This window comes from Engraulis encrasicolus, chromosome 24, assembly GCF_034702125.1.
Source record: "Engraulis encrasicolus isolate BLACKSEA-1 chromosome 24, IST_EnEncr_1.0, whole genome shotgun sequence".
NCBI classification, from domain to species: Eukaryota; Metazoa; Chordata; class Actinopteri; order Clupeiformes; family Engraulidae; genus Engraulis; species Engraulis encrasicolus.
This window is the reverse complement of record NC_085880.1, coordinates 16,468,528-16,496,173: the sequence shown is the minus strand read 5'-3', so window position 1 is coordinate 16,496,173 and position 27,646 is coordinate 16,468,528. Positions and strand designations below refer to the sequence as shown.

At 43.2% G+C, this 27,646-nt stretch overlaps 14 non-coding genes and 2 pseudogenes across 14 annotated transcripts; 2 read left to right on the top strand and 14 right to left on the bottom strand.

Annotated features, from left to right (window-relative positions):
• Window positions 1-997: 997 nt before the first annotated feature.
• LOC134441698 (toll-like receptor 4) lies at window positions 998-10,836 on the top strand (annotated as a pseudogene).
• A 146-nt stretch (window positions 10,837-10,982) lies between these two features.
• Window positions 10,983-14,156, top strand: LOC134441697 (toll-like receptor 4; annotated as a pseudogene).
• Window positions 14,157-17,710: 3,554 nt separating this feature from the next.
• LOC134441911 (U1 spliceosomal RNA) lies at window positions 17,711-17,874 on the bottom strand. Its single transcript, XR_010033241.1, has one exon. It is a non-coding gene; the product is annotated as a U1 spliceosomal RNA (small nuclear RNA).
• A 2,280-nt stretch (window positions 17,875-20,154) lies between these two features.
• Window positions 20,155-20,318, bottom strand: LOC134441910 (U1 spliceosomal RNA). The gene has a single exon (XR_010033240.1). It is a non-coding gene; the product is annotated as a U1 spliceosomal RNA (small nuclear RNA).
• A 378-nt stretch (window positions 20,319-20,696) lies between these two features.
• LOC134441908 (U1 spliceosomal RNA) lies at window positions 20,697-20,860 on the bottom strand. The gene has a single exon (XR_010033238.1). It is a non-coding gene; the product is annotated as a U1 spliceosomal RNA (small nuclear RNA).
• A 378-nt stretch (window positions 20,861-21,238) lies between these two features.
• Window positions 21,239-21,402, bottom strand: LOC134441907 (U1 spliceosomal RNA). The gene has a single exon (XR_010033237.1). It is a non-coding gene; the product is annotated as a U1 spliceosomal RNA (small nuclear RNA).
• A 376-nt stretch (window positions 21,403-21,778) lies between these two features.
• LOC134441906 (U1 spliceosomal RNA) lies at window positions 21,779-21,942 on the bottom strand. Its single transcript, XR_010033236.1, has one exon. It is a non-coding gene; the product is annotated as a U1 spliceosomal RNA (small nuclear RNA).
• Window positions 21,943-22,316: 374 nt separating this feature from the next.
• On the bottom strand, window positions 22,317-22,480 carry LOC134441905 (U1 spliceosomal RNA). Its single transcript, XR_010033235.1, has one exon. It is a non-coding gene; the product is annotated as a U1 spliceosomal RNA (small nuclear RNA).
• A 375-nt stretch (window positions 22,481-22,855) lies between these two features.
• LOC134441904 (U1 spliceosomal RNA) lies at window positions 22,856-23,019 on the bottom strand. The gene has a single exon (XR_010033234.1). It is a non-coding gene; the product is annotated as a U1 spliceosomal RNA (small nuclear RNA).
• Window positions 23,020-23,398: 379 nt separating this feature from the next.
• LOC134441903 (U1 spliceosomal RNA) lies at window positions 23,399-23,562 on the bottom strand. The gene has a single exon (XR_010033233.1). It is a non-coding gene; the product is annotated as a U1 spliceosomal RNA (small nuclear RNA).
• Window positions 23,563-23,939: 377 nt separating this feature from the next.
• Window positions 23,940-24,103, bottom strand: LOC134441902 (U1 spliceosomal RNA). The gene has a single exon (XR_010033232.1). It is a non-coding gene; the product is annotated as a U1 spliceosomal RNA (small nuclear RNA).
• A 380-nt stretch (window positions 24,104-24,483) lies between these two features.
• On the bottom strand, window positions 24,484-24,647 carry LOC134441901 (U1 spliceosomal RNA). Its single transcript, XR_010033231.1, has one exon. It is a non-coding gene; the product is annotated as a U1 spliceosomal RNA (small nuclear RNA).
• A 380-nt stretch (window positions 24,648-25,027) lies between these two features.
• LOC134441900 (U1 spliceosomal RNA) lies at window positions 25,028-25,191 on the bottom strand. The gene has a single exon (XR_010033230.1). It is a non-coding gene; the product is annotated as a U1 spliceosomal RNA (small nuclear RNA).
• Window positions 25,192-25,565: 374 nt separating this feature from the next.
• On the bottom strand, window positions 25,566-25,729 carry LOC134441899 (U1 spliceosomal RNA). Its single transcript, XR_010033229.1, has one exon. It is a non-coding gene; the product is annotated as a U1 spliceosomal RNA (small nuclear RNA).
• A 375-nt stretch (window positions 25,730-26,104) lies between these two features.
• On the bottom strand, window positions 26,105-26,268 carry LOC134441918 (U1 spliceosomal RNA). The gene has a single exon (XR_010033247.1). It is a non-coding gene; the product is annotated as a U1 spliceosomal RNA (small nuclear RNA).
• Window positions 26,269-26,644: 376 nt separating this feature from the next.
• Window positions 26,645-26,808, bottom strand: LOC134441917 (U1 spliceosomal RNA). Its single transcript, XR_010033246.1, has one exon. It is a non-coding gene; the product is annotated as a U1 spliceosomal RNA (small nuclear RNA).
• Window positions 26,809-27,646: the final 838 nt, after the last annotated feature.

Below are 27,646 nucleotides of genomic sequence, written 5' to 3'. Positions count from 1 at the left end.
TTTTGGAAAACCGTAAATATAATTCTTTCCCATTAGCAAAACCACCACCAATACAGATCTAAATTTCTGTATAAAGCATTAAGTTATATCTTATCTTATGTTTAAGATGTTTGGTGCTCAACAATGTAAATAAGATTAGAAGTGATAATATCAGTGTGTGATGTAAACTTAAAAAAAAAAAAACATAATGAACCACAACTCCAGATGGAGAAAAGACTCATGAACCACAACTCCAGGTGGAAAAAACCTTCATATATGAACCACAACTTCAGATGAAAAAACAAACAAACAAACAGTCCCAAAGAACACACAAATTCCTGTCTAGTGTATGCAGCAGTCACATTTCTACTGTGTCTAAACTCAGAGTGTGTTTAAAGCTTATCCCTCTTCTCCTTCTTCGGTTCACTTAAAGGAGACCAGGTGTGAAAACGCTGTAGGATACTGAAATCCACTGTCAAGTCATTGCAGATTTCAGCACTCTCCCCAGGCAGCAGGCCCACGTTCGATCTGGGTAAACACAGACTTCTCGTCTCGATGGGAGGAACAGGGGAGATGTGACACATGCACACACAAACGAACAAAACAAATAAAACATTTGATCAAAGTAAGCGACGATAGCCTACATCTTCGACATTCAGATCTAACCCAACATCCCCCTCAAACAGTTGGCAAAAGGAGATGGTTGGATGTCCTTTCCAAATGCGCTATTTATACGGGTTTGTAGGCTACCGTTCCACGCAAGCAACTCCTTAAAAAAAGAAAGCATAACCTGCACTAACGGCTGAAGTAGTCTATTAATGGGCAGAATTGTGTGCACACAGTGCAACCGAGGGGCGATTTTTTTTCGAAGTTCCTGTTGAGCTTGCAGTATAGAGTTAATGAATAGAAGAACACCGTTTTTAAAAGCCAGCCTGTATAATAACGAATATACAATAATACAAAAAAGTGGAAATATGAATGTGGATAAAACTACTTCTCTGTTAGAGAAAACGACCGCATGATGGACGACATGACTGCTGCTGAAACGCGAATGGACGAATTGACCTGTGCCAGAGACCACAAGCAGTGCGTGTCGGCAACAACACCTTGGTTTTCAGAGTGAGGAGTCTGCACACGTAGAATCCTTTTTGTTGTGTTTTATTTTTTGGACACCATCACGTTGAGCACAGCTCCACAAGGGTGTGTGTTCAGCCCTCTGCTCTTCACCCTGCTCACACACAACTGCACAACAACCCACAGCACCAACCACCTGGTGAAGTTAGCAGATGACACAACCCTGGTGGGTCTCATCACCAACGACACACTACAAGACAGAGGCGGACCACCTAGCCAAGTGGTGCAGTGACAACAACCTCCTACTGAATGTCAGCAAGACAAGACTTCCAGAAAGGTCACCGCTGACTCCTGCCACTGACCATCGATGGTGCTGCTGTGGAGAGGGTGAGCAGCACAAAATTCCTCGGAGTGCACATCAGCGACGACCTCTCCTGGACCTCCAACACTGCATCACTGGCCAAGAAAGCCCAGCAGCGCCTCTACTTCCTACGCAAACTGAGGCATACCAGTGCCCCACCAGCCATCATGATCATTTTCTACAGAGGAACCATTGAGAGCATCATCACCAGCTGCATCACGGTATGGGGTGGGAGCTGCACTGACTACAACAGGAAAGCCCTGTAGCGTATATTGAGCACAGCTGGGAGGATCATCAAGGCACCTCTCCCCTCCCTGCAAGACATCTACACCACATGCCTCACCCGCAAAGCTCTCACAATTGTGAGGGGTGAGACCCACACAACTTGATCAGTCTCCTGCCCTACGGAAAGAGGTACAGAAGCCTCCAGTCCAGGGGTCAGTTTCTCGAAAGCGCCTTTGCTATCGTCGTTAGCAAAGTCCTTGATACGAGCGACTCGACTCTCTCTCGACAGCGACGCTCACCACTAAATCCAAAGGAACAGTATTTATTTGGATCCAAGAGACAAGCAAGGAGTACAAGATCCAAACATTGCGGAAGAGGTCAAATGATGGGTTGACACACCAGCACTGTGGGACACACAGCACACACACAGCACACACACACACAACCATGTGACTGCACCTTACCTAGATCTCCACACCAAGAACTGTTTGCACTATGTGATGTTGCACCTCTACTGCTAAAATGTAAACGGGTATGAAATAAATTATTTTTAGTATTTTGAATGATAGTGTGTTGCATTAGAAAACCATCGCTTTTCTTTATGAAAATTGTGTCAAATCAAACAGAATTGTGTGTAGTCTTTAGAGAAAAGTGTTGTAGAATTGAAATTTGAGTGTAAAGAAGGAATTGTACTTATAGTTCAGTGACATTGGTTAGAGGAGTTGGGAAATGGGTGAGTCGTTGACTTGTATTAGGCCTATGCATTAGAGAAATGCATAATGCAAGGTAATATGAGGTAATAAGTAATATGAGGAATTACAGCACTTAGTGAGAGTAATGAAGGGAAAATGTGATGTAAGCTGATTGGGACCATTGACCATTTCCACTGCTGAATCACTTTCTGAGAAGAGAAGCGGTGAGAACGTCACCTTTGTTGCCATGCCTAGATGAATACAACTGTTTTAGTTCCCAAAGTCATGGACAATGCTCCTTTGTTTCCTTAGTAGCAAAGTTCCCCATTTAAATCTGGAATGTGTTCCTCTTTGACCGTCAGCAGAAGGTCTCTGTGCAGCATTGAGCAACACAACTATCATTATTATACAGACACTCTGAGTGAAGCTTTTGTGATACCTATCAAATTATGTCAAGATGTTTGCCTATCCAGTACACATTATAGCACTTCCAGCTATTTGGGCTATCTTTACTCCCTCAGCTGATGCCACGATGAAAGGAACTGGGCTTAGGGAGGCATGTGTGGAGGTACAGTGTAATAATTTAATTCTGATATGATCAATTCAGTGCTAACATTGTAGATTTCAACGTCTCTGTCTCATTTAGGTCATCCCTGGTCTACAGTACTCGTGTTTCAGGAGAAATCTGACCTACGTACCAGCCTCTTTACCCTCCACCACTGAACACTTGGATTTCAGCTTTAATTACTTAAAAACTTTACAAAAAGATGTTCTGCCGAGCCTGCCATCCTTAGTGCATCTTGATCTCACAAGGTAAACAAGTTGTTTTTTTTACAGTACAGGCTCTACAGGACAGATGATTTAAAAAAGAGTAGGGTCTATTGCTGTATGCTGTATGTGATCATGTTTTGAATTTCAAAATTAACATGAACATGAACGAGGAAACATATCTGCTTTTGCTGTTTTGGATGTTCTTGTCATTATCAGGGTGATACCTGATCAATCATCAAACTTTCTTTCATAAGGGTAGCTTCTTCATCTCGTAAACAGTGGTGTAGTCTACGTAGAACGAGGGTATACGGAGTATACCCACTTCTAAATTTCAGGGATTTCAGTATACCCACTTAAAATTGATTGATCCATTATTTTGAATAGCACAAATATATACAGTATACCCACTTCAAAAAATGCTAAAATATACAGTATACCCACCATAAAAAAGTAGACTACACCACTGCTCGTAAAAGACTATTTAGTTATACTAATGCTATTTCTAAAGGGTGAGGGGGAAGTGCAACTGTGTACTGTATTATCAACCATATATAAAATCTTAACACATTTTAATCATGGATAGTTATTCATAGTCTCAGTCTCTAGTCTAATTCATTAATTCATTATTCATTTTGAACATGATTTGACTAATAGTTCAACATTTTCGACACATTTAATTCAGGCCTGTTAAAATCTACCCTTGTCTGGAATCAGCTCCCATTGGTTTCTAGAAAAAGTAACCTGGAATGTGACCTTTGCAACAAGTGCATTAAGGCTTAGCATTTTTGTCATCTCAGATAGGAGCAGGGCCGCTGACATCTTTCACTGGTCCCAGGACAAAGTCATCTGACAGGGCCCCCTACCCAATACATACAATGTAATGGGGAACCCAATTCTGGACCCCGTATCTCCCTGGGCCCGGGACACCATACCCCTTTGTACTTAGCATCACGCACCACATCTTTGATATGGCTGCATCTGCTAATGCTTGACAATTATGCACACTATTAACATGTGTATATACTCTGCTCTCTGCTTTCTTTTACCCTCTGAACAGATGCAACATCCAACACATTTACAGCGATGCCTTCATCACCACCAGAAACTTGTCCGTTTTGATTCTGACTGGAAATCCAATAAGATGTCTTGGTAAACGCAGTTTCAATATTCTGACAAGAATGCAGAAACTTGTATTAGTAGATTCTGGTCTGTCTTCTTTGGATAGTCTGAATTTACAGAATGCAACAAGCCTACGTGAATTACAAGTTGGGAGAAACAACATGTTTTCCATTGCCCTGCCGATGTATGCCGCCAGCTTCAAGGACTTTGCTGTGCTGGATCTGCACTCAAACAACATTTCTGTTATTAGAGCGGTTCACACATCTGTTCTGCGAGCGATTGGTACCAATATTTCTTTAATATTGTACAGTAATCCAATATCCTTTATAGAGGCAGGGACTTTTCAGGGTCTTTATTTAAAGCAGCTGGATGTAATTGACACTTTCACCTCATCAGCAATTATGAGGAATGCAATTGGAAATCTCAGCGGCTTGAGTGTGAAGAGACTGAGGATCGGAGGCTTTCTGAGCTCTTCAGAGAGTTTAATACATACGGATTCTCTGGATAATCTTTGTGTCATACAATTCCAGGAGATTTTCTTTTATCAACCTACATATACAGACCTACACAGGCACACCCTTGAATGCATGTCCAACTCCTCAAAAATCGTCCTGAAGAGAGTTGGGGTAAATCTATTGGAACATTTTCCTTTAAACTATCTGGAAGAGATTATTATTGTCCGAAGCAAAATACTTCGCCTACTAGGACCTCTTCTGTCTCATCAAAACAGATTAAGGAAATTGGTCATCAATGATAATGCAAAAGTTATTCCATCATTTCTAAAGATTGAAGATTTGCCTAGTCTGGAATATGTTGATCTAAGTGACAATGGTTTGATAATGCCATGCTGTGACCATGAATTTATTGGCACTCCTAATCTACAATATCTAAACTTAAGTATGAATGCTATCGTAAAATTTAGAGTGCAAGGACTATCCAGTCTTCCAGCTCTGGAAATACTTGATCTCAGTTATACAAAAGTAAACTTAGAAAATGGACACATCGATTTGAGTAAATTGATACATCTGAAATGTCTTGACCTTTCCTTTTCACAAATTCAATTTAAAATAAGTGTCTTTACTGGTTTGAACAGTATTCAAGAATTAAAATTAGCTGGCAATACCTTCCAAAAAGAAATTTTTAGCCAATTGTTTTCAAACCTTACAAAGTTGGAGGTCCTGGATATTTCCAGTTGTGCCATTGAAGACATACCCTGGAATTCATTTGAAGGTCTGCATCATTTAAAACACCTGGCTGTGAGTGGGAACAGGCTGGGCACTTTGAACTTTCTTACCCATCCAAGTCTTTCAAACCTGGTGTCCATTTATGCAGATGGCAACAACATAGCCACCATCTCACCCTCTGTTTTCCACAACCTCTCCTCTAATCTTTTGCAATTTGATCTGTCATTCAATCCAATAGAATGTTCATGCTCTAGTTATGAGTTTATTTCCTGGATTATCAATCACCAAACAGTTCTAAAGAATACTGATCAACTGTCATGCAAAGGTTCACTCGAGAGCTCTAAGGTACTTGACTTTGACCCCACACACTGTATTCACATAAAGAGAGCTATATTCTTACTGCCCATATTTGCAGTTGTGATTTCACTGCTACTGTGTGTATTGGTGTACAAGTTCCAGTTTCATCTGCGCTACTGTTTCATACTGCTAAGAGGCTACAGAGCAGCTAGCACACAGGAATACTCTTATGATGCCTTTGTAATCTACTCCAGTAAAGATGACGCCTGGGTACAGGATGAGCTCAAGGAAAATCTTGAGACAGGATTTCCCCCAGTCCAACTTTGCCTCCATGAGCGAGACTTTCAAGCTGGGAAGGCAATCACTGCAAATATTGTGGATGAAGGAATTATGAGTAGTCGCAAAGTAATTGTAGTCGTGTCTCAACACTTCATAGACAGCTCCTGGTGTCGGTTTGAGTTTGAAATGGCACAGTCCTGGTTTGTGTTGGGGCAAAGTGCCCGCATCATCATCATAATTCTTGAGGATGTGGAAGATAAAAACATAAGACAAGTTTTTGGACTTCATAAGTATCTCAAAAAGAACACTTATCTCAAATGGAAAGGGAATGCACTTAGCAACATGAGGTTCTGGACTCGTCTCAGAAAGGCCATCATTGCAAATTAATGATTATTTTGAATGTGCTCTATTATTTTAAGAATGCATTAATTGATCATAACCTTTATCTAATGCCTATTACTAACTTGAAAATACTTGAAAAATATGTGTGAAAGATAAGTGAAAGATGTCGTGTAGTGGTTTTTGCAGATGGGACCACTGGTGATCCGACACACTGGTCGCAGAAAAACTATTTTGAAAGGAAATAGATGGGAATATGGCATATGCATACTGAATTTGTCCTCGATCATAGATCAATTCTCATCTTAGATTAATTTTGAATTTCAGAAAAAAAGGACATGATCTATACATGGATTTTTCCTGAATGCGCACGCTGCCAGGGATCCCAAAATGCTAGGTGTTTAACATTGGAAGTTGCGTCTTTGCTAACGACGGTAGCAACGTCCTTCGTAAGAGCGACTCAACTCCCTCTCAACAGCGACGCTCACCACTAAATCCAAGGGAACGGTAAAGCTGGGCTTACACTGTGCGACTTTTGCCCCGATTTGGCACTCGCACGACTTTTTGAGAGTCGGGCCGATTTCTTGCTCAATCGCAGGTCAATCGTGAGTCTCGCATCGTGCAGTGTACATGGGGTAACGACAAGCAATTTCGCCTCACGATCGTGCAATCGCAGGGTCGCAAGAAAATCAAAACGGTTTGAAATTCTGGTCGTGGCTCGTGCGTAAATCGCACAGTTAAAGCAGTGCTACGACCCGATTTGACACTTCACATGCACAAATTAATAGGGCCGTGCGATTCGCTGTTGAGCACGACCTCATCTCCACCTCAGGTGCGCATGTTCCCTCCTCTGCAGACCGGGGAAACATGCCAGTCGCGTCGTACGGTGGAAGCATTTCGGTCGCATCCGACTGTCGGCTCGTGTAGTGTGAGGACGTGAGTCGTGAGCTGTGAACTTTTAAACAGTGAAATTCCATCGTGCAGTATGAGCAGAACCTTAAGAGCCACGAGTGAAAATATTGCACAGTGTATGCCCGGGTTAAGACGGTCTTAAGACGGTTAGCAACGACAAGAATCGAGAAACGGACCCCAGGGTGGTGCGTGGTTAAAACCTCTTTTCTAGATGGCTGGATTTTGTAGTTTCTGTACTCCTACTGACTCTGGGATAACATATCTTAACGTGAGTACTTCAGAATTGATTCATATGCTTTGTAAATGAAGTTATATTGTTTCACTCCAATCACACAAGAGGACAGCTTCCAAACAATCAGAGGTTGCCTCCGTTCGCAAAACCTCGCCTTGTCAGCAGTGGCTAACACAATATAGCGTTTTTTAGGGAACATGGTAAATGCTGAATGCAGAATCAAAAACTGTATCAAACAAAAAAAAGTAAATAAAACCGACAGACAGGGAACGTTTTGGGTCTAGCCCATCGTCACTGTTCCCACTTTTTTCGGCTTTGTTTAATACAGTTTTTGATTCTGCATTCAGCTCCAGTGTGCGACTCCTTTCTTCCTTTTCATTATTCTGCTCTTGGAATTACGCACCGAGCGATACGCTCAGGATAAGACATTGGCGTGGACGCCACCCCACCATTACTATAAAGAATTCAGAGTGACATGACAGTATGTTCTTCTAAACGGTGTCACCGACAGTACAGTATGCGAGTAAGTGGATAAGACCGCAAGCTGAAAAAGACAGCAGGTTCTTGTCATACACTGAGCAGGGCTCCAATGGGACTTCCAATGATAAACACCTAGCCGATCATTTTTGAATCCCTGGCTGCGTACGCATTCAACTGTGTACAAACAGCCAGAACCCATGTGTCCTCATGGTAGCTATAACACTGACATCAACAATCATCACAATAAGACTGTATAGTTGTGAGAGATACTACCTCATGTTAAAAGGGGGCTATTGAGCCCAGTGTGAGAGTGGAAATGCACCATGTACGATATTAAGGAGTGTGCTATGTATTATGTCATGTGCTATGTTCGTACAATAATAAATAATAATAAACTGTGATTGAATTAATTACATTGTTTCCTGTTTGTTGTGCTATGTACCCAAAGGTGTGAACCAATTTTTTTAGTAGGCCTAGCCTTACATCAGCCCACCTTTTGCAGCTATTCAAGCTTCAACTCATTTGGTAAGGCTGTCCACAAGTCTGCAGGTTGAGGAGTGTGTTTATTAACTCTGCCAAGAAGGGTATGTTTTCGGTCGCATTGGTTTGTCTGTCTGTTTGTCAGCTGGATAACTCAAAGTTATAAACGTATTTGGATGAAACTTTGTGCAGTTGTTGGAAATGATCAAAGGAACAATTGATAACATTTTGGTGGTGATCCGGATCACAAACAGGAACCAGGGGCTTCATTTATCAAGTGTTCTTTGGCACAGATCTGTGTGTAAAGCGTGCGTGCGATCATTCCTGAGCGAAGTGTGGGATTGAAGAACATGTAGGCCTACTTGAACGTAGAAATATGCCTAAATCTACGCACACCTCAGACCATGCGTGCGAGTGGAAGAAACACGAAATTGCAAATAATATTGACCGTGCAAGGTACAGTCTGCTTTGAATGACAATGGATTATGACAGTGTGCTATTTTACAGTGTTTTCGTCCATGTGTGTCTCCTTCTTTTACTTATTTTGAAACACTGTCCTCCTGTCGAAAGCACCTCCACTTCTGCCGAGGAAATGTTTCTATCTCTGCACTTCCCGCCAGCGCTTCGACTGGTGCGTGTGTCCGCGTGTGTTCATGTGTGTCCAAACAGGGTGGCGTGGCGCCTTCGAATTAACATGGCATTTAAATATATTTTAATACCATATATGATTACTTCGAGGCGTTTCAGGATGCAAATTACCCCGAATGTGCGTGTGCACAGTGATTTGGAAGGTGTGGGATTTATCATGCAGACGTGTGCGTAGGAGCAGCCAACGCACGTTTGATAAATCCCATTTTTCTGTACATGCGAACATTCTAAATTTCACTCGTGAGACACAATTTAGAAGACATTCTACGAACTGATGATAAATGAGGCCCCAGGATTAAAAAAAAAAAGATTCTTAACCATTGCTAGCCTAGAAATTTAGAGGCCCCTAGTGACCGCAAATTGAATTGCGGAACAGGGCGAATTTTGACATTCCGTTTGATGGACATCCGTTTGATGTTTGATAGAACAGTCACATTTTGTATCAAACAGCTTCCTTGCTGGAGGTCTGCACTCTCTCATTGCATTTCTAGAAGGAATTTCAGACCATTCTTCCAATAGCGCACTGGTGAGGTCGCACACAGATGTTGGTGGAGAAGGCCTGGCTTTCAGTCTCCGTTCTTACATTTTTTCAAAGGTGTTCTATTGAGTTCAGGTTCTGACTATGTGCAGGCCCGTCAAGTTAATCCATACCATACTCTGTCATCCATGTCCTTATGAACCTTGTCATGTTGGAAGATGATGGGGTATGCTCCCCACAACGTTCAACGTTGGGCTCGAAGACGCAAAAATCTGAAGACTCCTTCCAGAATGGGGAGTTTGGAAGACGAGACAGGTTGCTTCCATCTAAACATCAAACAAAGGCAAAACATGTTCACGTTCCATACACCTTCAGGTAACACTGTCCAGTTTTTTTGAGTCTTCAGGTCCCGACAGTTAGGTTGTCGCTTTAGATAAAATATTTTGTCGTTTCTACAAGCACTCGTCCTTGTATACCGTTAACTTGTATTAGGCTATGCTTAAGAGAAATGCACAATAATTAAGTGAAAATGCAATGAGCCTGGCAGCTGTTTAAAGTCAAGCTTACACTGTACAGTACGATTTTTGACCAGATTTTGCCACAATTTGTCACTCGCATGACTTTTTGGGAGTCGAACAATTTTCTTGCTCAATCTGAGGTCAATCGTGAGTCTCGCATCGTGTCGTGTACACGGGATAACGACAAGCGATCTCACCTTACGATCGTGCAATTGTAGGGTTGCAGGAAAATTGTTTGAAATCATGGCCGTCCCTCGTGACTAAATCGCACAGTAAAAGCAGTGCTGCGACCCGATTTGACAATACACATGCACAAATTGACTGGGCATTGCTATTCGCTCTTGAACGCCTCCTCTTCTCCACCTCAGGTGTGCACCTGCAGTCCTGGGAAACATGCCTGTTGTGTCGCACAGTGGGAGCATTCCTGTCGTCGTATAGTGTGATGACGTTACTTGTGAGATTTAAACTTTTTAACCATGCGATTCTCTCGTGCAGTGTGAACAGGAGTTTAATACTCGTGATTGAAAATATCGCAGGCCTACTGCATGCCCGCCATTAGACCATTGACCATTTCCACTGCTGAATCACTTTCTGAGAAGAGAAGAGGTGAGAATGTCACCTTTACTGCCATGCCTAGATGAATACAACTGTTTTAGTTCCCATAGTCATGGACAATGTTCCTTTGTTTCCTCAGTAGCAAAGTTCCCCATTTAAATCTGGAATGTGTTCCTCTTTGACCGTCAGGAGAAGATCCCTGTGCAGCATTGAGCAACACAACCGTCATTATTATACAGACACTCTGAGGGAAGCTTTTGTGATATGTATCAAATTATGTCAAGATGTTTGCCTATCCAGTACACATTATAGTACTTCCAGCTATTTGGGCTGTCTTTACTCCCTTAGCTGATGCCACGATGAAAGGAACTGGGATTAGGGAGGCATGTGTGGAGGTACAGTGCATAATTTAATTCTGATAATATGATCAATTCAGTGCTAACATTGTAGATTTCAACGTCTCTGTCTAATTTTCAGATCATCCCTGGTCTCCAGTACTCGTGTTACCGAAGAAATTTGACCTACGTACCAGCCTCTCTCCCCTCCACCACTGAACACTTGGATTTCAGCTTTAATTACTTAAAAACTTTACAAAAAGGTGTTCTACCGAGCCTGTCATCCTTAGTGCATCTTGATCTCACAAGGTAAACCAGTTTTTTTTTTTTTACAATACAGCCTATACAGGACAGATTTTTTTTTTAAAGAGTATGAACTATTGCTGTATTTTGATCCTGTTTTGAATTTCATAATAAACATGAACATGAATGAGGAAACATCTCTTAACATGCTGTTGCTGTTTTAAATGTTCTTGTCATTATCAGGGTAATACCTGATCAATCGTCATCATTTCTTTCATGAGGTTAGCTTCTTCATCTCGTAAAAGACTATTTAGTTACACTACTACTTCTAAAGGGTGAGGGGGAAGTGCAACTGTGTACTGTATTATCAATATAGGCCTAAATCTTATTTATTCATAGTCTCTGCCTCTAGTCTAATTCAATTTTTGAACATTATTTTTAAGGTCATTTATAAGTAATAGTTCAACATTTTCGACACATTTAATTCAGACCTGTTAAAATCTACCCTTGTCTGGAATTAGCTCCCATTGGTTTCTAGAAAAAGTAACCTTGAATGTAAGCTTTGCAACAAGTGCTTTAAGGCTTAGCATTTTTTGTCATCTCAGAGAAGTATTCAACACCGGTCCTGTATTTTGCATCACACATCCCGTTCTTCGATATGACTGCATCTGATAATGATAGACAATTACGCACACTATTAGCATGTGTATTTACTCTGCTCTCTGCTCTCTTTTACTCTCTGAACAGATGCAACATCCAACACATTTACAGCGAAGCCTTCATCACCACCAGAAACTTGTCTGTTTTGATTCTGACTGGAAATCCAATAAGATGTCTTGGTAAAAGCAGTTTCAATATTCTGACAAGAATGCAGAAACTTGTATTAGTAGATACTGCTCTGTCTTCTTTGGATAGTCTGAATTTACAGAATGCAACAAGCCTACGTGAATTACAAGTTGGGAGAAACAACATATTTTTCATTGCCCTGCCGATGTATGCCATCAACTTCAAGGACTTTGCTGTGATGGATCTGCACTCAAACAACATTTCTGTTATTAGAGCGGTTCACACATCTGCTCTGCGAACGATTGGTACCAATATTTCTTTAATATTGTACAGTAACCCAATATCCTTTATAGAGGCAGGGACTTTTCACGGTCTTTATTTAAAGCAGCTGGATGTAATTGACACTTTCACCTCATCAGCAATTATGAGGAATGCAATTAGAAATCTCAGTGGTTTGAGTGTGAAGACACTGAGGATCGGAGGCTTTCTGACCTCTTCAAGTAGCATAGTATATACTGATTTTGTGGATAGCCTTTGTGTCATACATTTTCAGGAGATTTATTTTTATCAATCTTTAGTTACAGATCTGCTCCGACACACCCTTGGATGTATGTCCAACTGTTCAAAAATCATCTTGAATAGAGTTAATCTGGATTTATCAGAACCATTTCCTTTAAACGATTTAAAAGAGATTGTTATAATCCGTGGCAAAATACATCGCTTGCTAGGACCTCTTGTGTCTCATCAGCACAGTTTAAAGAAACTGGTTATAAGTGATAATACGAGAGTTATCCCAGAATTTGAGGGAATTGAAGATTTACCTAGTCTGGAGTATGTTGATCTAAGCAACAATGATTTGATAATGACATGCTGTTACCGTGAATTTACTGGTACTCCTAAACTAAAATATCTAAACCTAAGTATGAATGCTGGTGTTAGATTTACAGCGGATGGACTATAAAGTCCTCCATCTCTAGAAATAGTTGATCTCAGTCATACAAAAGTAAAGTTAGAAAATGGACTCATCGATTTAAGCAAACTTGTCAAATTAAAATATCTTGATTTCTCCTTTTCACAAATTCAATTTAAAATAAGCATCTTTACTGGTTGGAACAGTCTTCGAGAATTAAAAGTAGCTGGCAATACCTTCCAAAAAGACATTTTTAGCCATTTTTTTTCAAACCTTACAAAGTTGGAGGAACTGGATATTTCCAGTTGTGCCATTGAAGACATTCCCTGGAATTCATTTGAAGGTCTGCTTCATTTAAAACACCTAGCTGTGAGTGGGAACAGGCTGGGCACTTTGAACTTTCTTACCCATCCAAGTCTTTCAAACCTGGTGTCCATTTATGCAGATGGCAACAACATAGCCACCATATCACCCTCTGTTTTCCACAACCTCTCCTCTAATCTTTTGCAATTTGATCTGTGCTTCAATCCAATAGAATGTTCATGCTCTAGTTTTGAGTTTATTTCCTGGATTATCAATCACCAAACAGTTCTAAAGAATACTGATCAACTGTCATGCAAAGGTTCGCTCGAGAGCTCTAAGGTACTTGACTTTGACCCCACACACTGTATTCACATAAAGAGAGTTATATTCTTACTGCCCATATTTGCAGTTGTGATGTCACTGCTACTGTCTGTATTGGTGTACAAGTTCCAGTTTCATCTGCGCTACTGTTTCATACTGCTAAGAGGCTACAGAGCAGCTAACACACAGGAATACTCTTATGATGCCTTTGTAATCTACTCCAGTAAAGATGACGCCTGGGTACAGGATGAGCTCAAGGAAAATCTTGAGAAAGGATTTCCCCCAGTCCAACTTTGCCTCCATGAGCGAGACTTTCAAGCTGGGAAGGCAATCACCTCCAATATTGTGGATGAGGGAATAATAAGTAGTCGCAAAGTAATTGTAGTCGTGTCTCAACACTTCATAGACAGCTCCTGGTGTCGGTTTGAGTTTGAAATGGCACAGTCCTGGTTTGTGTTGGGGCAAAGTGCCCGCATCATCCTCATCATTCTTGAGGATGTGGAAGATAAAAACATGAGAAAAGTTTTTGGACTTCATAAGTATCTCAAAAAGAATACTTATCTCAAATGGAAAGAGAATGCACTTAGCAACATGAGGTTCTGGACTCGTCTCAGAAAGGCCATCATTGCAAATGAATGATTATTTTGAACGTGCTCTATTACTTTAAGAATGAATTATTTGATCATAACCTTTATCTAATGCCTATTGCAAATTATTACAAACTTGAAAATACTTGAAAAATATGTGTGAAAGGTAAGTGAAAGATGTCGTGTAGTGGTTTTTGCAGATGGAACCACTGGTGATCCGACACACTGGTCGCAGAAAAACAGTTTTGAAAGGAAATAGATGGGAATATGGCATATGCATACTGAATTTGTCTTCGATCATAGATCAATTCTCATCTTAGATTAATTTAGAATTTCAGAAAAAAAGGACACGATCTATACATGGATTTTTCCTGAATGCGCACGCTGCCAGGGATCCCAAAATGCTAAATAGCTAGGTGTTTAACATTGGAAGTTGCATTGGACCAGGGTGGTGCATGGTTAAAACCTCTTTTCTAGACGGCTGGATGTTGTAGTTTCTGCACTCCTACTGACTCCATTCTGGGATAACATATGTTAACGTGAGTACATCAGAATTGATTCATATGCTTTGTAAATTAAGTTATATTGTTTCACTCCAATCACACAAGAGGACGGCTTCCAAACAATCAGAGATTGCCTCCGTTTGCAAAACCCCGCCTTGTCAGCAGTGGCTAACACAATATAGCGTTTTTTAGGGAACATGGTAAAGAATTCCGAGTGACATGACAGTATGTTCTTCTAAACGGTGTCACCGACAGTACAGTATGCGAGTAAGTGGATAAGACCGCAAGCTGAAAAAGACAACAGGTTCTTGTCCAATGCGACTTCCAATGATAAACACCTAGCCGCCAAGCATTTTGGAATCCCTGGCTGCGTACGCATTCAACTGTGTACAAACAGCCAGAACCCATGTGTCCTCATGGTAGCTATAACACTGACATCAACAATCATGACAATAAGACTGTATAGTTGTGAGAGATACTACCTTATGTTAAAAGGGGGCTATTGAGCCCAGTGTGAGAGTGGAAATGCACCATATACAATATTAAGGAGTGTGCTATGTATTATGTCATGTGCTATGCTTGTACAATAATAAATCTCAAATAAACTGTGATTGAATTAATTACATTGTTTCCTGTTTGTTGTGCTATGTACCCAAAAGGACTAAGGTGTGAACCAAAATTTTGTAGGCCTAGCCTTATATCAGCCCACATTTTGCAGCTATTCGAGCTTCAACTCATCTGGTAAAGCTGTCCACAAGTCCGCAGGTTGAGGAGTGTGTTTATTAACTCTGCCAAGAAGGGTATGTTTTCGGTCGCATTGGTTTGTCTGTCTGTTTGTCAGCAGGATAACTCAAAGTTATAAACATATTTGGATGAAACTTTGTGGAGTTGTTGGAAATGATCAAAGGAACAATTGATAACATTTTGGTGGTGATCCGGATCACAAACAGGAACCAGGATTAAAAAAAAAGATTCTTAACCATTGGTAGCCTAGAAATTTAGAGGCCCCTAGTGGCCGCAAATTGAATTGTGGAACAGGGTGAATTTTGACATTCCGTTTGATGGACATCCGTTTGATGTTTGATAGAACAGTCACATTTTGTATCAAACAGCTTCCTTGGTGGAGGTCTGCACTCTCTGATGGCATTTCTGGAAGGAATTTCAGACCATTCTTCCAATAGCGCACTGGTGAGGTCGCACACAGATGTTGGTGGAGAAGGCCTGGCTTTCAGTCTCCGTTCTTACATTTTTTCAAAGGTGTTCTATTGAGTTCAGGTTCGGACTATGTGCAGGCCCCTCAAGTTCATCCATACCATACTCTGTCATCCATGTCCTTATGAACCTTGTCATGTTAGAAGATGATGGGGTATGCTCCCCACAACTTTCAACGTTGAGCTCGAAGATGCAAAAATCTGAAGACTCCTTCCAGAATGGGGAGTTTGGAAGACGAGACGGGTTGCTTCTCCATCTAAGCATCAAACAAAGGCAAAACATGTTCACGTTCCATACACCTTCAGGTAACACTGTCCAGTTTTTTTGAGTCTTCAGGTCCCGACAGTTAGGTTGTCGCTTCAGATAAAATACTTTGTCGTTTCTACAAGCACTCGTCCTTGCACATCGTTGACTTGTATTAGGCTATGCATAAGAGAAATGCACATTAATTAAGTGAAAATGCAATGAGCCTGGCAGCTGTTTAAAGCCAAGCTTACACTGTACAGTACGATTTTTGACCCGATTTTGCCACAATTTGTCACTCGCATGACTTTTTGGGAGTCGGGACGATTTCTTGCTCAATCTGAGGTCAATCGTGAGTCTCGCATCCTGTCGTGTACATACGACAAGCGATCTCATCTTACGATCGTGCAATTGTAGGGTTGCAAGAAAATCAAAACTGTTTTAAATCCTGGTCGTCCCTCGTGAGTAAATTGCACAGGGGTCATTCCACGCCAAATCTCCGAATCATCCCACACGACCATCTCAGATTTGGCAGAAAAAAATCAAGGAGGTTCACAAACGTCCCAATAGGAAAAGTGCAAAATTATAGCTCTCAACTCCTCATAGTTTTGTCATTAAAAATGTTTTTGTCAGGTACCCCCCTGACTCGTTTGGAACAGACTTCTCAGAGAGCCCACTTTCAGAGTATTGTATCTAAAAAACTACTTTAAGTAGGTCCTTATGAATTTCAAGGGGTAACATTTGGAACATGTACTTGTGAATTGGATTTTCACACATCCTCTTGCATTTACCACCGTGTTCTGGGGGCTTAAAGTTGCTTGAAAAATTCTCACCTTTGAATTTGTGGGCATCTTTGAAGGACTGTGGTAAGTGCAGTTTTAAAGACAGAGGTTTGATATGGACAATGTATGTTCCCAACCATTCTGTGCATGTTGTGTTGAAAGACTGATCTTCTGCGATGAACAGTTTAGAAGATATGAAGTATTTAAAATGGAAAAACTGAAACTTGGTGCCATCTTTGCCACGTTATTTAAAAAAAATGTCACGACTCACCACCATATTATCAACAGATTTGGAAAGATTAAATGTCTGTTCTTAACATATCATAAACCTGGGATGGTATTCTGCCTCATTTGGTCACAATGACTTTTTAAAAACCCACAAAAAAAACACCGAACTTAGGTCAACCTAACCGAAGTGCCAATAGCTAAACCTCGCCAATGGTGAACTACCTTCTTGATCATGGTGTCTCCCCTGCCAGGTAAGTATGAGTTGCTGGGGCCAGCAGGGGGGCACCAGCTGGGCACCGTGTGCGGCACCAAGAGGGCGCTCGACCTCAGCCGGTGCCAATACGAGCTCTCCGGATCCTGTAGAGCGTTCCAGGCCACGCCCCTTCAAGGCAGGCTTAATTGCTTTTCACCAGAGCTACAAGTACAAGTTTCAAGAAAGAAGGGGGAAAAAAAACCCCACACATTTCAAACTAAAAGCACCCCCGAATAATGACTTTCAAAAAAGAAGGAAAACAAAGAAAAAAGAAAAAAAAAATGGGGGGGGGAGAAACCCCACACATTTCAAACTAAAAGCACCTCCAAATAATGACTTTTAGATTTTGCGCTCTGGAACTTTTATTCTTGAACAACAAATCAGGGGAGAGCGCGGACGCAGTCCCCCACTACCACAAATTATGCAGTTGAGATTCCCACATTTGGGGAATTCAATTAGGTCAACCTAGCCGAAGTGCAATGGCTAAGCCTCGCCAATGGTGAACCACCTTCTTGATCATGGTGTCTCCCCTGCCAGGTAAGTATGAGTTGCTGGGGCCAGCAGGGGGGCACCAGGTGGGCACCGTGTGAGGCACCAAGAGGGCGCTAGACCTCAGCCGGTGCCAATACGAGCTCTCCGGATCCTGTAGAGCGTTCCAGGCCACGCCCCTTCAAGGTACGCTTAATTGCTTTTCACCAGAGCTACAAGCACAAGCTTCAAGAAAGAAGGGGGAAAAAAAGAAAAAAAGGGAAAAAAAACCCCACACATTTCAAACTAAAAGCACCCCCATATAATGACTTTCAAAAAAGAAGGGGGGAAAAAAAGGGGGGGGGGGATCCCACACATTTCAAACTAAAAGCACCCCAAATAAAAGCTTTTAGAATATCGTCGGCTTGCTACCAAAACCGCCTAAGTCCGATTTTGGGGTTTTCGGAAAACAGGGAAAAACTAGGCACCAAAGGGGGCGCCAAACATCAGTGGCGGTTCTAGGAAATCTTAGCCCCTGGGCAAAGAGCAATTGTGAGCCCCCCCTAATAATTTTGGTCAAAGGAGATTTTTGCAGAACTCCCCTTTTTTGCCCCTCTACCACATCTGCATCATCCTGTCATCAAGTCTGTGTCATTGGTCCACTACAAACAGTACCAAGATGTTAATATATTTTCTTTATTTATTTTGAGTGAAGCTGCAAGTCAAACATGAAATGGCTCCTAAGGAAAACAAAACACTTTAAAATAAATTATTTGAAGCAGCAAAACAAGAACAATGCACTGCACATTATTTTGATAGTTACACTATTCTTTTTTTTTAATTCCAAACTTTAATCCTGGATATGGTGAAAGATTGAAATATTTTTGTAGACCTTGTAACAATCTAGCATGCTATGTATTAAGCTCATTATGTCTAACGGTTTAACTTAAACACTTAAGGGTTTCTTTTGTCTTAAGACATGTAAATCTAGCATGCTGGTAAAACTCATGTCTACCAACAGATTTTCACAGATTTCTTTTACTTTCTAGCACTTTCAGTCATATTAGCTTTCAATGAAACATTATTTGCATTCGCATCCAAAGTATAACTCTTTTTGTCATTGTGCCAGAGCATTTGCCACAATGGTAATGTTTAGTTTTCAATGATAACATCGTTTAGACTCTCAACCAAAGCATAGCACCAGTGCAATGGCTGCGATGGTAATGTTCATTGCTCATATCAGGGCAGATTCCGACTGTAGTGTCTCGCAGAATAAGCCATGCAGTGACGACCAATCTCCATGTTGAGGTCCCATCAGTCATGGAGGAGGATGAAGGGGTGGGGCACTTCTTTGGTCCTTGCACCTCCTCACGAACGGTCTCCTCCTTGTTTATCATCTTTGCTTAACTTCTGCTCTTCTCCATGCTCATAGAACTGCCCCACCCTCCCAACCTTACCCATGACCGAGGTAACCTGGTCATAGAACTGTGCCCCGCCCACTTCAACACCATGACCGTGGCATTCAGAATATGAAATAGAACCACTACTGGATACTTTACATATAGGATTTGGTCTTCCAACTGCGTATCCAATAGTGCATTGCACTAGTGACACCTACCGAATGCCGTTTAAAATCTACATTATGAAAAATTACATAAGGATATGATAAAACACATTGTCATAAGATGATGCAGTCTATAAATCTGTGATAGCATCAAATAAAGTAAATAATTAATAATTGCCGAGTTTGTTTCAAGGCTACAACTATTAATTAATGTAGGGCTACAACCATTGTGTGATAAGATTATCTCAGACAGATGTCTAAGGATGAAGTTGTAAAACATGGCCATTGTCTTTGAAGAGAGAGAGAGAGAGAGAGAGAGAGAGAGAGAGAGAGAGAAAACCTCTCAACAGATGTAAATAAACGGCTTCTTGCATCACAAATGGCTAAGTCAAGTTACCTAAGTCATTCACATTGGCAGAACAATTGTGCACAGGGCCCCAGGATGAATAGATAGGGCCCCCATACCACCTGCCAAGGTCATAATAGGGCCCCTACCCCTGCCACCTGCAGGAGGGCCCTAGGCCTACAGGCAAATGCCCTCCTTGTCCTCCCTATAGCTACGTCCCTGGTCATGCATTTTCTCATAGGCAGTGTGTGACTTTATGCATACAGATTTTTTATTCTGGTGACTTTTGTGATTGATCTATGACCCTGGCGGAAAGGCAGGGTGATGCAGCTGTGGTAGGGGAGTACGTTTATGCAAAAATCTCATTTCGACCAAATTCGGACTTAGGCGGTTTTGGTAGCAAGCCGACGATATGCACTCTTGAACTTTTTTTCTTGAACAACAAATCAGGGGAGAGCGCGGACGCAGTCCCCCACTACCACAAATTATGCAGTTGAGATTCCCACATTTGGGGAATTCAATTAGGTCAACCTAGCCGAAGTGCAATGGCTAAGCCTCGCCAATGGTGAACCACCTTCTTGATCATGGTGTCTCCCCTGCCAGGTAAGTATGAGTTGCTGGGGCCAGCAGGGGGGCACCAGGTGGGCACCGTGTGAGGCACCAAGAGGGCGCTAGACCTCAGCCGGTGCCAATACGAGCTCTCCGGATCCTGTAGAGCGTTCCAGGCCACGCCCCTTCAAGGTACGCTTAATTGCTTTTCACCAGAGCTACAAGCACAAGCTTCAAGAAAGAAGGGGGAAAAAAAGAAAAAAAGGGAAAAAAAAACCCCACACATTTCAAACTAAAAGCACCCCCATATAATGACTTTCAAAAAAGAAGGGGGGAAAAAAAGGGGGGGGGGGGGGATCCCACACATTTCAAACTAAAAGCACCCCAAATAAAAGCTTTTAGAATATGCACTCTTGAACTTTTTTTCTTGAACAACAAATCAGGGGAGAGCGCGGACGCAGTCCCCCACTACCACAAATTATGCAGTTGAGATTCCCACATTTGGGGAATTCAATTAGGTCAACCTAGCCGAAGTGCAATGGCTAAGCCTCGCCAATGGTGAACCACCTTCTTGATCATGGTGTCTCCCCTGCCAGGTAAGTATGAGTTGCTGGGGCCAGCAGGGGGGCACCAGGTGGGCACCGTGTGAGGCACCAAGAGGGCGCTAGACCTCAGCCGGTGCCAATACGAGCTCTCCGGATCCTGTAGAGCGTTCCAGGCCACGCCCCTTCAAGGTACGCTTAATTGCTTTTCACCAGAGCTACAAGCACAAGCTTCAAGAAAGAAGGGGGAAAAAAAGAAAAAAAGGGAAAAAAACCCCACACATTTCAAACTAAAAGCACCCCCATATAATGACTTTCAAAAAAGAAGGGGGGAAAAAAGGGGGGGGGGGGGGGGGATCCCACACATTTCAAACTAAAAGCACCCCAAATAAAAGCTTTTAGAATATGCACTCTTGAACTTTTTTTCTTGAACAACAAATCAGGGGAGAGCGCGGACGCAGTCCCCCACTACCACAAATTATGCAGTTGAGATTCCCACATTTGGGGAATTCAATTAGGTCAACCTAGCCGAAGTGCAATGGCTAAGCCTCGCCAATGGTGAACCACCTTCTTGATCATGGTGTCTCCCCTGCCAGGTAAGTATGAGTTGCTGGGGCCAGCAGGGGGGCACCAGGTGGGCACCGTGTGAGGCACCAAGAGGGCGCTAGACCTCAGCCGGTGCCAATACGAGCTCTCCGGATCCTGTAGAGCGTTCCAGGCCACGCCCCTTCAAGGTACGCTTAATTGCTTTTCACCAGAGCTACAAGCACAAGCTTCAAGAAAGAAGGGGGAAAAAAAGAAAAAAAGGGAAAAAAAACCCCACACATTTCAAACTAAAAGCACCCCCATATAATGACTTTCAAAAAAGAAGGGGGGAAAAAAAGGGGGGGGGGGGGATCCCACACATTTCAAACTAAAAGCACCCCAAATAAAAGCTTTTAGAATATGCACTCTTGAACTTTTTTTCTTGAACAACAAATCAGGGGAGAGCGCGGACGCAGTCCCCCACTACCACAAATTATGCAGTTGAGATTCCCACATTTGGGGAATTCAATTAGGTCAACCTAGCCGAAGTGCAATGGCTAAGCCTCGCCAATGGTGAACCACCTTCTTGATCATGGTGTCTCCCCTGCCAGGTAAGTATGAGTTGCTGGGGCCAGCAGGGGGGCACCAGGTGGGCACCGTGTGAGGCACCAAGAGGGCGCTAGACCTCAGCCGGTGCCAATACGAGCTCTCCGGATCCTGTAGAGCGTTCCAGGCCACGCCCCTTCAAGGTACGCTTAATTGCTTTTCACCAGAGCTACAAGCACAAGCTTCAAGAAAGAAGGGGGAAAAAAAGAAAAAAAGGGAAAAAAAACCCCACACATTTCAAACTAAAAGCACCCCCATATAATGACTTTCAAAAAAGAAGGGGGGAAAAAAAGGGGGGGGGGGATCCCACACATTTCAAACTAAAAGCACCCCAAATAAAAGCTTTTAGAATATGCACTCTTGAACTTTTTTTCTTGAACAACAAATCAGGGGAGAGCGCGGACGCAGTCCCCCACTACCACAAATTATGCAGTTGAGATTCCCACATTTGGGGAATTCAATTAGGTCAACCTAGCCGAAGTGCAATGGCTAAGCCTCGCCAATGGTGAACCACCTTCTTGATCATGGTGTCTCCCCTGCCAGGTAAGTATGAGTTGCTGGGGCCAGCAGGGGGGCACCAGGTGGGCACCGTGTGAGGCACCAAGAGGGCGCTAGACCTCAGCCGGTGCCAATACGAGCTCTCCGGATCCTGTAGAGCGTTCCAGGCCACGCCCCTTCAAGGTACGCTTAATTGCTTTTCACCAGAGCTACAAGCACAAGCTTCAAGAAAGAAGGGGGAAAAAAAGAAAAAAAGGGGAAAAAAAACCCACACATTTCAAACTAAAAGCACCCCCATATAATGACTTTCAAAAAAGAAGGGGGGAAAAAAAGGGGGGGGGGGGATCCCACACATTTCAAACTAAAAGCACCCCAAATAAAAGCTTTTAGAATATGCACTCTTGAACTTTTTTTCTTGAACAACAAATCAGGGGAGAGCGCGGACGCAGTCCCCCACTACCACAAATTATGCAGTTGAGATTCCCACATTTGGGGAATTCAATTAGGTCAACCTAGCCGAAGTGCAATGGCTAAGCCTCGCCAATGGTGAACCACCTTCTTGATCATGGTGTCTCCCCTGCCAGGTAAGTATGAGTTGCTGGGGCCAGCAGGGGGGCACCAGGTGGGCACCGTGTGAGGCACCAAGAGGGCGCTAGACCTCAGCCGGTGCCAATACGAGCTCTCCGGATCCTGTAGAGCGTTCCAGGCCACGCCCCTTCAAGGTACGCTTAATTGCTTTTCACCAGAGCTACAAGCACAAGCTTCAAGAAAGAAGGGGGAAAAAAAGAAAAAAAGGGGAAAAAAAACCCACACATTTCAAACTAAAAGCACCCCCATATAATGACTTTCAAAAAAGAAGGGGGGAAAAAAAAGGGGGGGGGGGGGGGATCCCACACATTTCAAACTAAAAGCACCCCAAATAAAAGCTTTTAGAATATGCACTCTTGAACTTTTTTTCTTGAACAACAAATCAGGGGAGAGCGCGGACGCAGTCCCCCACTACCACAAATTATGCAGTTGAGATTCCCACATTTGGGGAATTCAATTAGGTCAACCTAGCCGAAGTGCAATGGCTAAGCCTCGCCAATGGTGAACCACCTTCTTGATCATGGTGTCTCCCCTGCCAGGTAAGTATGAGTTGCTGGGGCCAGCAGGGGGGCACCAGGTGGGCACCGTGTGAGGCACCAAGAGGGCGCTAGACCTCAGCCGGTGCCAATACGAGCTCTCCGGATCCTGTAGAGCGTTCCAGGCCACGCCCCTTCAAGGTACGCTTAATTGCTTTTCACCAGAGCTACAAGCACAAGCTTCAAGAAAGAAGGGGGAAAAAAAGAAAAAAAGGGGAAAAAAAACCCACACATTTCAAACTAAAAGCACCCCCATATAATGACTTTCAAAAAAGAAGGGGGGAAAAAAAGGGGGGGGGGGGGGATCCCACACATTTCAAACTAAAAGCACCCCAAATAAAAGCTTTTAGAATATGCACTCTTGAACTTTTTTTCTTGAACAACAAATCAGGGGAGAGCGCGGACGCAGTCCCCCACTACCACAAATTATGCAGTTGAGATTCCCACATTTGGGGAATTCAATTAGGTCAACCTAGCCGAAGTGCAATGGCTAAGCCTCGCCAATGGTGAACCACCTTCTTGATCATGGTGTCTCCCCTGCCAGGTAAGTATGAGTTGCTGGGGCCAGCAGGGGGGCACCAGGTGGGCACCGTGTGAGGCACCAAGAGGGCGCTAGACCTCAGCCGGTGCCAATACGAGCTCTCCGGATCCTGTAGAGCGTTCCAGGCCACGCCCCTTCAAGGTACGCTTAATTGCTTTTCACCAGAGCTACAAGCACAAGCTTCAAGAAAGAAGGGGGAAAAAAAGAAAAAAAGGGAAAAAAAAAACCCACACATTTCAAACTAAAAGCACCCCCATATAATGACTTTCAAAAAAGAAGGGGGGAAAAAAAGGGGGGGGGGGGGGGGATCCCACACATTTCAAACTAAAAGCACCCCAAATAAAAGCTTTTAGAATATGCACTCTTGAACTTTTTTTCTTGAACAACAAATCAGGGGAGAGCGCGGACGCAGTCCCCCACTACCACAAATTATGCAGTTGAGATTCCCACATTTGGGGAATTCAATTAGGTCAACCTAGCCGAAGTGCAATGGCTAAGCCTCGCCAATGGTGAACCACCTTCTTGATCATGGTGTCTCCCCTGCCAGGTAAGTATGAGTTGCTGGGGCCAGCAGGGGGGCACCAGGTGGGCACCGTGTGAGGCACCAAGAGGGCGCTAGACCTCAGCCGGTGCCAATACGAGCTCTCCGGATCCTGTAGAGCGTTCCAGGCCACGCCCCTTCAAGGTACGCTTAATTGCTTTTCACCAGAGCTACAAGCACAAGCTTCAAGAAAGAAGGGGGAAAAAAAAAGAAAAAAAGGGAAAAAAAACCCCACACATTTCAAACTAAAAGCACCCCCATATAATGACTTTCAAAAAAGAAGGGGGGAAAAAAAGGGGGGGGGGGGGGGATCCCACACATTTCAAACTAAAAGCACCCCAAATAAAAGCTTTTAGAATATGCACTCTTGAACTTTTTTTCTTGAACAACAAATCAGGGGAGAGCGCGGACGCAGTCCCCCACTACCACAAATTATGCAGTTGAGATTCCCACATTTGGGGAATTCAATTAGGTCAACCTAGCCGAAGTGCAATGGCTAAGCCTCGCCAATGGTGAACCACCTTCTTGATCATGGTGTCTCCCCTGCCAGGTAAGTATGAGTTGCTGGGGCCAGCAGGGGGGCACCAGGTGGGCACCGTGTGAGGCACCAAGAGGGCGCTAGACCTCAGCCGGTGCCAATACGAGCTCTCCGGATCCTGTAGAGCGTTCCAGGCCACGCCCCTTCAAGGTACGCTTAATTGCTTTTCACCAGAGCTACAAGCACAAGCTTCAAGAAAGAAGGGGGAAAAAAAGAAAAAAAGGGAAAAAAAAACCCACACATTTCAAACTAAAAGCACCCCCATATAATGACTTTCAAAAAAGAAGGGGGGAAAAAAAGGGGGGGGGGGATCCCACACATTTCAAACTAAAAGCACCCCAAATAAAAGCTTTTAGAATATGCACTCTTGAACTTTTTTTCTTGAACAACAAATCAGGGGAGAGCGCGGACGCAGTCCCCCACTACCACAAATTATGCAGTTGAGATTCCCACATTTGGGGAATTCAATTAGGTCAACCTAGCCGAAGTGCAATGGCTAAGCCTCGCCAATGGTGAACCACCTTCTTGATCATGGTGTCTCCCCTGCCAGGTAAGTATGAGTTGCTGGGGCCAGCAGGGGGGCACCAGGTGGGCACCGTGTGAGGCACCAAGAGGGCGCTAGACCTCAGCCGGTGCCAATACGAGCTCTCCGGATCCTGTAGAGCGTTCCAGGCCACGCCCCTTCAAGGTACGCTTAATTGCTTTTCACCAGAGCTACAAGCACAAGCTTCAAGAAAGAAGGGGGAAAAAAAGAAAAAAAGGGAAAAAAAACCCCACACATTTCAAACTAAAAGCACCCCCATATAATGACTTTCAAAAAAGAAGGGGGGAAAAAAAGGGGGGGGGGGGATCCCACACATTTCAAACTAAAAGCACCCCAAATAAAAGCTTTTAGAATATGCACTCTTGAACTTTTTTTCTTGAACAACAAATCAGGGGAGAGCGCGGACGCAGTCCCCCACTACCACAAATTATGCAGTTGAGATTCCCACATTTGGGGAATTCAATTAGGTCAACCTAGCCGAAGTGCAATGGCTAAGCCTCGCCAATGGTGAACCACCTTCTTGATCATGGTGTCTCCCCTGCCAGGTAAGTATGAGTTGCTGGGGCCAGCAGGGGGGCACCAGGTGGGCACCGTGTGAGGCACCAAGAGGGCGCTAGACCTCAGCCGGTGCCAATACGAGCTCTCCGGATCCTGTAGAGCGTTCCAGGCCACGCCCCTTCAAGGTACGCTTAATTGCTTTTCACCAGAGCTACAAGCACAAGCTTCAAGAAAGAAGGGGGAAAAAAAGAAAAAAAGGGAAAAAAACCCCACACATTTCAAACTAAAAGCACCCCCATATAATGACTTTCAAAAAAGAAGGGGGGAAAAAAAGGGGGGGGGGGGGGATCCCACACATTTCAAACTAAAAGCACCCCAAATAAAAGCTTTTAGAATATGCACTCTTGAACTTTTTTTCTTGAACAACAAATCAGGGGAGAGCGCGGACGCAGTCCCCCACTACCACAAATTATGCAGTTGAGATTCCCACATTTGGGGAATTCAATTAGGTCAACCTAGCCGAAGTGCAATGGCTAAGCCTCGCCAATGGTGAACCACCTTCTTGATCATGGTGTCTCCCCTGCCAGGTAAGTATGAGTTGCTGGGGCCAGCAGGGGGGCACCAGGTGGGCACCGTGTGAGGCACCAAGAGGGCGCTAGACCTCAGCCGGTGCCAATACGAGCTCTCCGGATCCTGTAGAGCGTTCCAGGCCACGCCCCTTCAAGGTACGCTTAATTGCTTTTCACCAGAGCTACAAGCACAAGCTTCAAGAAAGAAGGGGGAAAAAAAGAAAAAAAGGGAAAAAAAACCCCACACATTTCAAACTAAAAGCACCCCCATATAATGACTTTCAAAAAAGAAGGGGGGAAAAAAAGGGGGGGGGGGGATCCCACACATTTCAAACTAAAAGCACCCCAAATAAAAGCTTTTAGAATATCGTCGGCTTGCTACCAAAACCGCCTAAGTCCGATTTTGGGGTTTTCGGAAAACAGGGAAAAACTAGGCACCAAAGGGGGCGCCAAACATCAGTGGCGGTTCTAGGAAATCTTAGCCCCTGGGCAAAGAGCAATTAATAATTTTGGTCAAAGGAGATTTTTGCAGAACTCCCCTTTTTTACTCCTCTACCACATCTGCATCATCCTGTCATCAAGTCTGTGTCATTGGTCCACTACAAACAGTACCAAGATGTTAATATATTTTCTTTATTTATTTTGAGTGAAGCTGCAAGTCAAACATGAAATGGCTCCTAAGGAAAACAAAACACTTTAAAATAAATTATTTGAAGCAGCAAAACAAGAACAATGCACTGCACATTATTTTGATAGTTACACTATTCTTTTTTTTTAATTCCAAAACTTAAATCCTGGATATGGTGAAAGATTGAAATATTTTTGTAGACCTTGTAACAATCTAGCATGCTATGTATTAAAAAG